Source organism: Falco rusticolus, chromosome 5 (assembly GCF_015220075.1).
Source record: "Falco rusticolus isolate bFalRus1 chromosome 5, bFalRus1.pri, whole genome shotgun sequence".
Taxonomy (NCBI): Eukaryota; Metazoa; Chordata; class Aves; order Falconiformes; family Falconidae; genus Falco; species Falco rusticolus.
The window spans coordinates 71,734,216-71,749,857 of record NC_051191.1 but is presented as its reverse complement, the minus strand read 5'-3'; positions in this window follow the sequence as shown (position 1 = coordinate 71,749,857).

Here is a 15,642-nt window from a genome sequence, read left to right as displayed (position 1 = left end):
GATAAAACATTCACAAGTAAAACTTGAAAGAGTTAGTACAAGTGCACTGACTATAGTAACTAATATTAATTCATTTGTAGTAACTCTTCATTTGTTTTTCTTGATAATCCAATGGCAAATAGTAAATTATCATTTCCATTCCCCTGTTTGCAACAGAGAGGGAATAATAAGGCATTTATTAACTTGGTGTATTAAAATGGATGGATGGTTGATACTGAAAAAATTAGGATATTTCTTTGCATTAAAAAATGGTGCCTGCAAAATTTCTTGCGAACTCAGTTTTCCATGTTGTGATAGCTTCCATAATAAAAACTACTAGCACAGATTTATAAGGACTCTCCATTATAAAGGTAGGAAGGAGACTGACAAATGTAAACTGATGCATTTTGGTCAGACTATTGATTTACCTGAGGGAGTTTGAAACGGCATGCTACACTGCCATTCGTTGCCAGCAACTAAGAATATAGGCCCCATGTCTATACGAATCATATGCAGACGTATTTTTGTTTACCACTGTTGGAATGAAAGTCAGAAACACACTATTTTTTAGTTAAGCATTTCCTAACTGTAAGGCTTTTACACTTTACAATTATTTCCTGTAATTTAAAGGACCAGTCTGCTGCTGCAGAACAAAGCAGTTGGTCTTTAGTAGCTGCTAACAGTCTGTATGCTGCTGTGTAATGTGTGCTAACAGAGCAGAGTCAAGTAGAGAGCCTGTATTGTACTGTCTGGCTTTGAACAAACTCACCTATTCAAATATGGGGAGCTGAAGTATCCCTATTCATGAAAAAACTTGGCGATATTATTTTTTAAGTACATACATTCTTTTATGGTTTTGGCACTTCCATTATCATGCAAGACAATTTATTTTTGCTTTTTAGCAGCAGAAGGCATGCAGATCAATTGCAAATTGCAATATTTCTGGTTTTGGGGTAATTAAAATGCTGCAAACTTACCAGGGGAAAACAACAAAACCCCAGAAACCTGTGTTTCTCTTTTTTTCCCTCTCATAATTGAAAATAAGACCAAGAAACCAGTGGGTTCTCAGAGGTGATGGTGTAAACTACTTGGGCTAAGGGAATAGCAAAGAGAAATACAGGGCTGTCCAAGTGAAACTTTACAGAAATTTAGATAAATAAGATCAAGAAATCAAGACGGAGCCACAACATCAGATTACTATACTTAAACACTTTCTTTCCTTAGGAAGCAGTTTGTGATACAAACCCACAGTTCTTAGTGAAAATGTGTGCTTATTGATTCCTCTTAACTATTTCAGAATCAGGATTACGCCCACTAACTTCAGTGGAACTACTTGTTAGATAAAGGATGACAAATCTGGTCCTAAAGTGGTAGACTCTCTTGACGAATGTGCATCCTAATTCTCAATGACATTTAAGTGACTGAAACATATGTACAGAGAGAATAAAATGCCAAAATGTGTTGCTTTGCCAAGTTGCCACAGTTGGAAGCTTTCAGTAAATTTCCATGTGTTTGTTGATAAATCCTCCATTTTGAATAAAACATTATTTCATTTTTAGAGTAGATTTACAGTGAGAAGCCCTTAAGGCTAAGCAATACCTTGCTTTTTTTGAAACACCTGTGAAAGAAAATGTTTTCACTTTTGTCCTGGTATCTGCAAGAAATGTGATTTTTCTGGTAGTTAACTTATTTGCTATACAAATTTATGTTTTTAAAAGCTCGGAGGCAAATATCAGTTCAAAGGTCTTAAATGTTTATTACTAGAATTAGAAATGAGCTTGGTTAATTGTTAAACAATTTACAATTTCCTGGGTGATTCAGTACATCACAGGAGATAAGTAACCCTGATTAGCAACTCAGAAATAATTGAACAGGATAGATTACAAAAGCAAGCTTAAAATGCAAAGAACATAACAGGCATTAACTCTAACATAAAAACTATTATCTTTACATTTCATTATAACATTTTTTTAAAGTGTCATTCAACAGTGTGTTTCAAAGCTTGCTGAGGTTATTGAAAATACACTGAGAAGGCAGCTAATACCTGGAATTAAAACATAATTAAATTATTTAACTTTACAGTAGTCAAGAGAGAGATCTATGCACTCTAATTAAAATTTAATACTGTGAAACAATAACAAACAATTATAATTACTATTAGATTGCTCAACAACACTAGTTAACATCACACCAGCTCCTTCACATCCCTAACAAGTGATTCTGTGATGCAGTTCACATGGCACAGCAAGTCCTGAACTAACAATGCTATAGCTGTTTCATCTGTCAGAAACCTTGTATAAAGCAGGTGGCTCCGTAATGGCTATACAAAGAGTCACAACATTTGGAAACCAAAAGTATACTTTTCTCAGTTAAAAAATCCATTCCCATGTGCATCTATTAACCTCTCACCCTCTAAATCTGTGTCTTCTATCAACTCAACCTGCAAAATCAATCAGACGTATACCTAGGATGGGAGGGACAGCCACAATAGCTCTCAGCAAGGGGCTGTGCTCTCTGACCGCAGCTACTAGCAGATGCCCAGAGAAGATGTAAAGACATGGTAAATATGCAGTTTATACCTCCAGAATATTCTCTCAGTATTCACCACTGTGACTTAAGAGCTTCTTATTTATTAAAGTAAGCAGAATCCAGGTTCATGCCTGGATGTTGGCAGAATCATATAGCAGTTTTTGGAAACATTCCTAATGTATTGCCCCTTTCAAATAGTGAGCAGTGGACCTCTTGGTGCTCTGAGGGAAACCTCATTGCCCCAGTGAACCTTTCTTTCTGTCACTGTGTTCTTAAGGTCACTCCCTTTTTTGCTTTTATGGACCAGTATGTATTGTTTGTGACTATTAACTTCTAACAACAGATTGGTTCCTTTTCCTTTTCATTAACAATATTTCTAACAATAAGCAGCTTTATTTTCTGTCCTGGAGGTACCTCTGTAGTCCTTCAGTGTAGACATTGCCTCTGCTACTTGATGAAAAACCTTGGAGTTGCAAGGAAAATAACTAAAAAATTGGAAGGCTAGATTGGTTTGCTTACCAGCTGTTTTATGAAGTTTGAAAATCTGCAGCATCTCAGACCAAGTGAAGGTTCAGTCTGAGAGAAAGCTGAGTATTTTTCTGCAGAAGTTTATAGAAATTAATTGTAGGCAATTTAGTTACAGAAAGAAAATCAAAGATTTTGAAATGTCATACTGGCCAAGCTTTTTATGTATTATGGCTACTATAGTTAATATGCTATACCTAGATAGGTAGAGAATATAGGTCTTTATATGTGTATCTGTCCACTCAGCCCTACAGCTAATATCTATCTGTATGATATCATAGAAAATATTAAGAAAACAAGGAAATGTTTCTGCTACTCATTATTATTATCTATCAATAAGTATATTAGTAAATCTCATTTACTAAGAAAGGAAGAGGTGCCTGGTCCAAAAATCATGGATTCTGCAGTGTTATTAGTCTGATGGCACGTATGGTCCTCGCCTCCTGCTAAATCCTCTGTATCTTATCAGCAACAATTACCTGCCTTCTGACTTACTGGAGTTATCAGTCTTCTTACCTGTTCTCTTCTAACATTTCATCTTGCTCCTTACATTCCAACCACCTTTCCCCCCCTCAAATTAGACTGAAGTCTCAGTCTGACTAATAGAGTCATTATAACTCACAGCAACAGTTCTTGAACTGTATTTAGATTGAGATCAGTGGCTTCTGAATGAGAACTTGGGTCCCTCAGAGATGGTATATCCAGCTGTATCACTGTGTATGAACGTATTACTGTCTCTGCTGAGCCTTGTTCTTATCTATTAATAAATCATTAAGGTAATTTTGTCGGGTATTTCAAAAGTTCTTGTAAACTGGAAAACCTAAAATGTAAATAGATTAATCACAATTAGTCCAAATATTCCATTAAAGATGTGTTAAACAGATGTGCTCACTTCCCTGTTCCACATATATTTTCTTTTTGATATTTTTGCCAATATCAATCCTATTAGCATTTAATTCACCAGTATGACTGCAAAAAGCTGGATATTTGCATTAATGAAGGAGAAGTTAGTACATGTAGTGGATCCAGAAGCTCCTTGTAAAATCTATGTAGTCAATGAGCAGATGAAAGACAATTTTACCAAATGCACATCAAGTCATTAATCAAAGTTAAAAAGACATGCCAACTTCTGATGTATGTAATGAGTGAAGAGTGATGGTGTTTTAGAAACCTCTTTTAAAAATTTTTCAAATTAAAAGTTTCAATGTACTTATCATGCTGGAAATGGTATTACTTCTTGCTTGCATCTTGCTTTTGTTAGTTGGGTCAGCATCTAATTTTCAGCACACACAGTGCTAACCGTGCTACTTAACTGTTCATGTTCTTACCAACCTCTGCCTTGGGGAAGGCCAACCTGTTGTCTTGGCTGAAAATCTCATACGGCAACCTGAGCCAAGAAGACTGCAGCACTAGGGATGTCATCTGCAGAGGAACCAGCTAATGTCCCAGAAAGGACACTGCCCTCTCACTGTATAGACTAATCATAGCAAACACACGCCCCTGCAGATACACCTTCAAGAAACCTGGCCCTGGCAACTGACACAAGGCTACACATGGGATTGACTGGGATTGACTGATTAGGGATTAAATACTGTTTGTTTGGTTGGTTGGATTTTTTTCTGTTTTGCTCCTAAGCAGAGATGAAGCTACTTCAGAGTAACCTACTCTGAAATGAAACACCTAATATAATATTGAGTGTTTGGTTTTACTACACAGTAGCTTAATTTCTGTGCATTTCATAGTATCATGCTAGCTTTTAACTAATTTAAGGCTCAATTTGTAAAATATTAACACATGAAGAAATCTTTTCTAAATATATTTATTATTTGAAATGATCCCAAGTGGCAAAGAAATTTGGATTTCAAACAAGGACTTTCACAACACTCAGGGTTATCAGAATCAAGAGTTTTGGTTCAAGCCATTCTAATAATGACTATTTACAGAAGAGATTGTGAATCACAAAAAGAGCTTTCAAGCCAAACTGTAGCAATATATTTCTAGAAAGTAGCTAGTTTCTTTTCAGTTGTCAACTTCTCACTATGATCAAAAAGAGTTCAACAGCAGTGATTTGTAGCACTCTACATTTTCATCAATGCTTCATAATTCATCAGTTTCAAACCTAAATAATACTGTATCCCACTGCAAATGTTCCTATAATCCTTTCCGCCTTCAGTGACCTGATCTGCAGAACCACAGGGGAAAAATCCCCACTGTTCAACACTAAATATAAATCCTGCATGAAACAGATGTCTTCCCTTTATCTTTTCCATTGCTTTGCTATTGCATTTAATGATCTGTCTATGATTTCACTTATTTTATTTCTTTTAATAACCAAGGAAGTCCAGACAAATCCACTGTAATACACTCATCTCTTTGAAGTCTCCCACTTTATAATTATAAACAAAATAATGCTAAGGAATATAAAAAAAACCCCACCAAGTTTAAGGGAGCAAATATGCAATATATTTGTGATATTATACTCCACTGTACCTAGCTGTTTATTATAATCCTCCCTCTTTGAGTGTCATACAAGAACACCAATTGGTGTCAAATATTGTTACTATAATTTTATGGTGTCATTTATGCATATTGCTGGAGATATTTTAAATATTGAATATTTTTGTTTAAAAATGTTATTCAAAGAAAAAAAGAGATATATCCAGGATGTGTATCTCCTTTCCCGGTGCTCATCTCTTTAATACTTGATTGATATACTCACTAGGTCTGATTTTCAAAAGAAATGAAAAAGCAAGGCAGGAATCTGAATGTCCTACTTTCCTGAAATCCCTGTTATTTCCTTAGTTTTGTTGAAATTTTCAGCATATCCTGCAGAGTCTTTCAAGGTGTTGGCTTCCTTATCAATGTCAGAATTCACTATGTATCTGAGAATTATCTCTTACCTCTCCTTGTTCTATGTGGCAGTGGATTCCACAATACCCTATCAGTCTTCATCCTTCAGAAAGACCCTCAGCATGTGTTACAGCTGGATTTGAAATGTTTTTATTTCCTGCACAGAATTATGGCCAAGTAATGAGCTAGAGTCCTCAGTTCTGTAAGGCGTGGGTAAGCCGAGAGGGGACTGAATTCAAAGGAGATGCACAAAGTCTGTCTGGAATGGAAATAGGATCCCACAGAAACCCCATGGATTCAAAGGGCACCTCATCACCCTCCCTAATCTCTCCTCTTGTTCAGAGAACAAGGCTACTGCAGCAAGTCATTTGTAGGTCCTTGAACTTGTGCAGCTTGGTATAATTGAGATATTAATTTAATATCTATATAATTTAGAGAAACAAGTCTTACTAGAGAAGATCCTTTAGGGATCCCATTGTGAGGCTCAAACACGCTGAGTCTGTTCTAGTTAGTACCAGAGGCCAGAGCCCACTGCCTGGCCCCACATCAGGTGATGTGGCCAATTTGCATTGACATGTCCTAGATTTCTTCTGCCCAAAACAGGATGGTCACATCCAAAATCTTGTTCTGAACATATGGCATCCCCTGAAATGCGACCAGCAGAAGGGCAGAGGGTTGGCCATTAGCATATCTAACAGAAGTTAGACAGGTAGTGTAAATTAAGTTAGAAGAATTGCATTGTCTCTGCGATAGTTTTCCAGATGCAGGGCAAATTATGCAGGGATGTTTGAAATGTCTTAAAAATAAGAATTTCTCAAGTATTAACCAGATGGGAGATAGATAAATCAAAGGATAATTCCTGTTGAAAGGGACCACAGGAGGCCATGTCTCCAACCTCCTGCTGAAAGCAGGGTCAGCTTTTGGATCAGACCAGGCTGCTCAGAGTTGTGTTTTCAGTTCAGTTGCATTCTGACTACCCCCAGGGATGAAGAGTATGCAGGGTCCCTGGGCAGGCTGCTCCACTGCCTGGCTTCCTCATGGGAAAAAGATTTTCCTCATGGCCAGTCTGACCCTCTGTTGCTGTTTCAGTTTAAGCCCATTTAAGCCCAGTTTAAGTCTCTCTTCCTCAGACTGTGAAGAGCTTGCCTCTGGTTTCTTGATACCCTTCCTGCAGGGCTGGGCAGGCTCTGCCCCAGGACCGCTGAAGTCATCTCTTCTCCAGGCTCTCAGTATGTCCTCACGGGGTGGGTGCTGCAGCCCCTGACCATCTTGGTGGCCCTCTGCTGAACTTGTGGCAGTTTGTCGATCTCTCTCATTTGAGGAGGAACAAAACCGGACATGGTCTTCCAGACACGGCCTAACAAGTGCGGAGGGGACGATCCCCCCTCCCCGTGAGCTCCGGGCCGTGTCCCCGCTGCCCGGCCCGGGTGGCCGCTGGCCGTCCCTGCTGCCGGGGCAGGGCTGGCTGGTGCCCAGCTCGCTGCCCACCGGGCCCCGGGGCCGCTCGGCAGAGCTGCTCCCCAGGCCGGGCCCAGCCGGGGCGGCTGCCGGGGCTCGTCCCCCCGTGGCTCGGCTCTGCCTTCGCCCTGCTCAATGTCACGAGGTTCTTATGGCCCACTCCTCCAGCCTTTCTGGGTCTCTGACCTAAGTGGACAGTGTATACTCTTTGTCTAGTGTTTAAATTAATCCTGTTAATTTTTTTTCCATTTTCTCCTTTAGATTCCTCTATCAATCTTCTCGTGTCCTTCTTCCCTCTTGCAAGCCTCTGTCATTCATGACCACTGAACTCCTCCAGATACTTTCCAGCTTTTGCTAGGCTTCGTTCCTTCTGAGTCTGTGTCTCCTGATGTCTCTGAGGGCATGAAGTGTCTTCTGCTGTTTCAAAATGTTGTGTGAGCTATTTATTATGATATGAAGGGGGATTCATTGGCATGATTTAATGGTTATTTAGATAAGAGGTTAAAAAAAAAAAGTTTTAAAAACTGTGGAAAACAGCCACCCCACTTTCAAAGGCAATTTTAGAAAGAACAAACATGGTCCTTTTACCTAACCGGAACATGCTTTTGCCATAACACAAGCCATTCCTTGCTACTGGCAATATCTGCTCCTACAAGATCTGAAATAAGTGACGTCTTTCTAGCTGGAAAACCGGTAGATTGGATTGGCAGCTTGTGAAAGCACAACATACAGAAGAAGGCAAGAGCTTGATATATTTGCTGACATTTCATCTTTGTTCTTGTATTTCTTAGACAGACAAATAACTGTGGCATGCAGATGCATAAGGAAACCTTTTTAAAAAGAGCAGTGAATCAGTGTTCGAGACTGATGTTACATATGATGACAATGTCTTGGCTCTTTACAGTATTTCTTCTGTCTGAAACACTGTTCTGTATGCCATTTCCCATAGCTTGTTTACCTCAAGTCCCCTTTTCTCTAGTTTTCTTATGTAACAAAACACTCTAAAATATACTGCTTATACTGTTCTGTTCTCTTACACTGTCACTAGTGTCCTCCCTCCCACACATATGCATCTTTAACATACAAAATTTTAAAAGTGGGAGCAGTAGCTTGGAGGTCAACATCAAGCCATTCAATCTGCTTCCCTAAGGAGAGCCATTGTTAGCTGCACAAATATAGATGCATGCGAATAAAGATGCTAATGCTTCATTACCACCTCAACAGAATAATTGGTACTCTAATTTACATCCTCCCAACACTATCTATCTATCAAGGTGTAATGAGATATTTAACATGTTGTTACTCTATGTATGCACATGTTTTATACATAACAACCTGTTATCTGTCAGCTTAAACCAGCACTGTACACTACAATTAGATTCTTTCCCCTGTAATTATCCTAACATATGTCTGGGCAACCCCAGTAAAGTCAAATAATATGCACTGGATATAAATCATGACAGAATAAGGCCATGAACTCTTTTAGTTTGGTATTTTATGTTATTTCGCTTTCTTGAAATTCCAGATACTTAAGAGAAATGGATTTTTAAAATGAAAAATCTATTCATTCTTCTAAGCAGATGGCATAATACTCATAAATGCCTTCTTTACATTCTTATTCAGCAGGAATAAAATAAGCCATCCAGCAGAGTAGAACATGGATGAATATGTATTTCTCAATGGCTCCCATTTTTATTTCTGCTGAGGTTAGTAGGTGTTTTGCCACTCATTTGCCACTAGAATTCACATCCACCCTGTCTATCTTTGTTTTAGGTGCACAAATACTATGAAAATCTTGAAATTCCACTTCCTGTGAGTAACTGTACTCAGAAACATGGAGTTCTTTCATAATCTGAAAGTTCTGCCATCACACAAAGTCCTTCCAGTTCTTCCATTGGAATGGCTGCTCTTGCAAATAATCTTTCTCAGCAAAATTAAAGCAGTAACTTTTTCCTTGACCCAATAACATTAGCATCTACTTTTTCATGGTCACATACAGTAAGAGATTTTCTGCCTTCTGTGCCTCTTTTGTACAAAGAACTGCAGTGAACAGAGTATTTGTATACTTGGTAGAGATGATGCATGATAACATCATGGATGAATTATAACAGGTTTTCTCCACCTTTCCTGGCACCTTCTGTGTGAGCAGAAGGTATATTTTTCCAACAAAGCTAAGCACATCAGTTTTCCAAAATGCTCTGTTACTTCAAATTCAAGAAACAGAAAAACAAAATTATACAGATTAAAGAAAGTGATTAATTAAAAAGAATGAAGAATGTGCACTATTTTGGAAAACAATAGGTGGAAACAACCCCAATTACACTGAGGCTGATGGGACTGTTCTGTTCCACAGGCGTGGTGTAATATATTGACAAAGTGATTTTAACCCTCACTTTAACATTTCTTTTCCTTTAAAAGCAATCCCTCTCCTGCAAAGAATTTATAATTTTTGTTTTTTTTTTAATTGCACCAACTGTAGTTTAACTGGAGTGAAAGGAACCTAGTGCATCCACTTCTGGATCTCTCATAATATCCTTGTCTGTTAGCAGCAAGTAGCAAACTGTTATACAATTTTATTTTCTTGAAGAAAACTCTTTAATAATAAATGTGATCTTCAGAAAAATATTGCTTCAGATTTTTAGGGACTTCAGAGATGAAATATGTTATAAAATCACATTTGTTCACTGTTTTCAGCTACTTTTGCTTTGCAGGCAATAATAGTTGATACAACCATGGATACAGCATGGAGCAGCATTGAGATATGATTAGGCAAATGCTCTAGAAATTAGTGCACATCCCTTTGGCATTCCAGATTTACATCTTAATTTCCCCTCCCTTCAGAAAATGTTAAATATAGTTCCATGTGTTTTTTTCTAGTTAGCATAATGTGCTAGGGTGTATTTTATATGTACAGAAATTTTGCTGAGACATAGCAATCTGTAGCTATTTGATAAATAGGTCTGAACACTTTCTTGTAAAAACATTTCACTTTCATTTCCAATTTCAGATCACCTTACTGGAACTAAATTTATTTTCCTGCAGACAAGAATGTTAGACAGATCAGTCCTTTCTTCTATACGGTAAATAGTTTAGAACAGGGACTATCATTTACTCAATATTTGTAGTATTTTCAAAATAATGTATTCTCAAATTGATTGACTTATTGCTACCACAATATGAATGATGAATGTTAAAACAGGGCTATGTTTCATATTAAGGCAGATATTAGCCAGTACTGATGGAAAGCAAATTTAATACCAGATTGAATGAGTATCTACCCTACACAGTGCAAAGTTACAGTCATCAAATGTCTGAAAGGATCAAATACCTAACTGGGCAGTGCAAACAGCTCAAATTGCAACTATCAGACACTTACAATGAATTTCTCATGAGTAATCAGCAGGCTAAGAATTACTGACAGAAGCTATTCAGAGAGGAATTTTGAATGAATCAGGGGAAAAAAATCATGTTCTGTCAATGACAGTTCACAAACAGAGAGATGACATTTGGCAAACAGATAATTCAACATGAGTTACTTACTCAAGGCTAGTAATAATACCTAGCAATTATATAGTGCTTTACACATTTAGTGGATTGTACAACTCTGACATTAATTAAGTTGAACTGCTTCTTCTTGTCTCTCCTTAGTAAAAAACTTAGTTTGGCACACACAGATTTTCACACAGGCCAGCTGTGTGACTAGCAAAATCTCCATCTTTACGTGTAAAAGCAAAAGTATAAAAAGAAAGAAGGTTAAAGTCTGAGGTAAAATCACAAGGCTAGCTTGTCAGTTTATAGTACACCATAAATTAGGAATGATGCACAGTTGTGACAAGCTTAGAGTGGACTTGTGATTTCCCAATTACTGTGCTTATTACTGGTAAGAGGAGGAGACGATTTGTCTACTGAGTCCGTATTAGCTGAAACCCCGACAGCAGACTCAGTGGAGCTGGCTGGTGCAGAGCCTGTATGCCCTGCAATGCTCATTTCCATTCCTGCATAGGAAGAAGCACCTATTGCTGGAAATATTTACAGATTATTTAGCATGTGAAGTATGTGTTGAAACACTTCAGAGAGGCAGGGGAGAAAAGGCCTTCACATGGACTTTTTAATTTCCTACCGTATATATAGAAGTGTATATATAGGAGTATATGTGCAAAAAACACGATAGCAGAATTCTGCAACTAAGACCTGAGTAAAAGTTATTGGAAGAGAACAGGAAGACTAATAATCTTGGATCAGCCTTACAACTCAAGGCTGTCTTTTCTATAATTTCTCCTAAAACTTCTACAAAATTAATTTTGTAAATATTGGCAAATCATCTACCTCTCGGTTCAGATAGATGACAAAAGAGTGAAGTTGAATAGTCTGTAAGAAATATATACTGAAATAATATAGGACACCTGATACTGGTAAAATCCAAATTTTGGAGGATGCCTTGACTAGATTAGAAATTAGAAATTGTTCTTAATGCACTTGAGAGACTGCATTTCAATTTATAAAGATAAAACATACTCTAAAGAGACAAAGAAAAATAAATTAGCCCTAGTGTTTTTAGTTGATGGGGTTGAAGGCAAACTCATTAGCACATTCACAAGACATTTGCTTATCTGTACACCAGCCTTCTGTTGCTGAACAAACCTCCAGAGTACCCACTGGTTCATTTCTCTGCCATTGTCAGTGGTGTCACATGTATAGAGTTCAATATTGTCCTAGTTATTCAGCACTGGTGAGTAATCAATGTGCCCAGTAGCCACTCACTCATGTAAGAAAATTAAATGGTTCAGAGTCTTTGATCTCATTGCATTTCACTGGTTCTGTAATGTATAGGGCTGATAATTGAAAGTGGTACAGGTTGCCTGAGTTAAATTCTCTGCTCATTTTATAATGTGCTTTGATAAATGAAGTAGGTTGGTAAGCATAATTACTGTTCTGGTTTCTGAATTTTCTCTCTCTCTATTTTTAGGGTTATATTTAGATATAGTGGCAGTACAATTTTAAAAACAGCTTTTCTTTAACTACCATATGCCGAGTCTCTCCCAAAGCTCAGTTCTTTTAGGTTTAAACTCTTAGAGAACATGTAAGTTTCTGAAAGACAACCACCTGTCATGTATTTGAATGCATGCATTATAAATTGCATGTCTCTCTTATAATTGCAGAAAGTGAACGCTCATACTAAACATTCAAGGTTCTCTAAAAATCAATAGCTCCATCTTTTCCTGAAATTTTGGTATTCAGATAGAAGGGAATACATTCATGATGGTGTTCAAGACAAATGCAAAGTATGTCTGGTTACATCTACATTATTAAACTCATCTGCCTCAGGAAGCAATTCCTGGCTCTGCAGCCCTGAGACCTAACTGAAATATTTTGTGTTTTTAAAGTGATAATAAAGTGAGATAATCTGAAAAAAATGTGAAATCTGTACTGCAGCCTACCAGAGCAGTGTCTCCAGAGCAGGATGCCAAAAGCATGCATTGCTTGCCCTGCCGCCTGACCTGAGGGTATGTGCTTATTTTTGCGGGCATAGGACCTGCTGGCATCATGTCAGAAGTCTGTCCCAGGCTGAAGGAGCCCATTTTGCCACCATCTATTTTATGTTTTCTGCCTCGAGTCAACCCTGAAGCTAATTACTGTGCCAACTGTGCCTTGGTTTCCTCCTGGAAGAAAGAATTTTACTGATTCAGAAAGGAGCCTGGAAAGACCTTGGCATATCTGCACTATGAATAACCAGCAACCAAGGCTGGGGAGCTCACATACTTAACAGCATAGAAATTCCTTCGGATATCATGTGGTCTTACTATACTGACTAAGGGCTATTAGTGCTACCATGGTCAAATAGAAAATTGAATACCATCCAAACCACAAGTTCCATGACTATATGAACTTGCAGAACTTATATTCATCTGTACATTGTTAAAAAGCAAGCTTTTTGTCACTTTCCATTTAGGGCGACATTAGGGGTTTAATACAACAATTCTTACTGAAGGATATTGTGTTCACATTTCCAACGTGATTTTCCATTGTATATTAAATAAGTTCAGAAGAAAATGGAGAGCAGTGTGAAGAGTACTAGATCTCCATAAAGTGGCTATGAACATCTAGATGCTCCCTAGAGATCTGCCTTCCAAGCACTAACCAGGCATCATACCCTTTTCTGGATAGCTCTTTCAGCCCACCGCTTTCACAAATATTAAGAGTAATTAAAATGGCAAAAATAAAAACACTGACTCCTTCACACCTGTTTTTTAAACTGTTGTTTAATGTTTACTTATTTTTCTTAATAGTGTTTGGTGCATTCACTTCTTTAGATGGATCGGTAACCATAGCAACAACATCATCATCTCATAACACATTCTTTAAAACCACATTCTGGAAACAGTGCATTGTTCCAACTTGTATTGTTCACTCTGATGCTTTGGATAAAAAATAACTGAACCTATTCTGCTGTTGCTCCAAAAATAATACTTGGTAGTTCAGTAGTCCCTTCCAACCAAAGTGCTTTTCGTGTATCACTGTGGTCCTCAAAACTTGTGTTAATGGTCCTCAAAACTTGTGTTAAAGCCAGTCTGTATTCCTACTGGGGTGAGGAAACTAAGGCACAAATATGTTAGTTGTCTTGTCCACTGTCAGACAGGATGTATGGGCAAAAAAAGGCACCAGCACACATTTTCTACACTTTCAGGTACAACACTCACTATTCATCAATTAAACAATGAGACATCCTCTAGATCCTATGGGGGCGGGGGGGGGGGGAAAGAAAGAAAAAAAAAAGGGAAACCCAAGAGGTTTTCCTTTAAAAATCAGGCTGAAGCAGAATAATTCCAGAGGACTGAGTGCAGTGCAGTTTAGGTAAAAACTCATTCCAACATGTAGGTCATTGGCCATAAAACACCCAGAAAGCCAGTGTGGGATTTCTCTTGCTTACACTGCTATTTGTTTATGGTAACTCTTGTTGAATTTCAAATTTATGCTGATTTAAGAGCAAAACTTGACCTCTTGTTTTCAGGCAAGCATCCACCACATGAAAAAAAGGAAAGAAGCACTAAGAACATCTGAAAGAAGCCAAATACTTTCTCAACAGCGTGGTTTTCATAGTTCGCTGTGAGGCCTCTCTGAAGGGTGCAGTTGTGCTGCTTCTTGTGTAAAATGACATCTTTTTGCCCTTACCCTTTTATTGCTATTCCCATTAGAATAGAACAGTAAACATTTTTAACGAGGATATGTTTTCACCAATTATTCAACAAATATATGCAATGTCAAGTTAGAGGAAATGAGGCATGAAGTACTGCAGGCAGAGTTCATACAGTACACCACAGAGGCTTGAGAGCAGCTGCTGAAAGCCATTGTGTTAAAATTTCACTTTGAAAAAGGTATGCTTCTGTACAATAGGCTATAATGTTTCTAAAGGAACTGTTCAAAGCCTTTTGTGTAAATCATTTACATTCCCATTGCCTAAATAATTTCATTTTAAAATATCTAGTCAGTTGAAATGCCACAAATATTTCTATGATTGGCATTTGGGCTTGAAAATGTGAAAATACAATTAAAATATCCATTGTAATGGCTGCAGATTGTCCTTGGTTCTCCCTGCTTTGGAAACAGAGCATGTAGGATAAGATACACAAAGTTGTCTAGCACAGTAAAACACCCATTTAGTTCAGCTAGGAACCAAGATTCCTGTATGGCGTTTGTGTGGCAACATTTCGGTAGCCGGAGGCTGCAGGGGTGGCTTCTGTGAGAAGCTGCTAGAAGCTTCCTCCATGTCTGATAGAGGCAGTGCCAGCCGGCTCCAAGACAGACGTGCTGCTGGCCAAGGCTGAGCCCATCAGCCATGGTGGTAGCGCCTCTGGGGTAATGTATTCAAGAACAGGGGGAAAGTACTGCACAACAGCAGTTTGCACAGCAGCAACTGCAGCTAGAGAGAGGAGTGAGAACATGTGAGGGGAACAACTCTGCAAACACCAAGGTCAGTGAAGGAGAGAGGAGAGAAGGAGGGCAGGAGGTGCTCCAGGTGCCAGAGCAGAGATTCCCTGGCAACCTGTAATGAAGACCATGGTGAGACAGGCTGTCCCCCTGCAGCCCCTGGAGGTTAATGGTGGAGCAGATATCCACCTGCAGCCCATGGAGGACCTCACACCAGAGCAGGTGGATGCCTAGAGGTGACCCCAGGGGAAGCCTGTGCTGGAGCAGGCTCCTGGCAGAACATTTGGGCCCATGGAGCCCACACGGGAGCAGGTTTTCTGGCAGGACTTGTGACCCTGTGGGGGACCCATGCTGGAGCCATTTGGGAAGAACTGC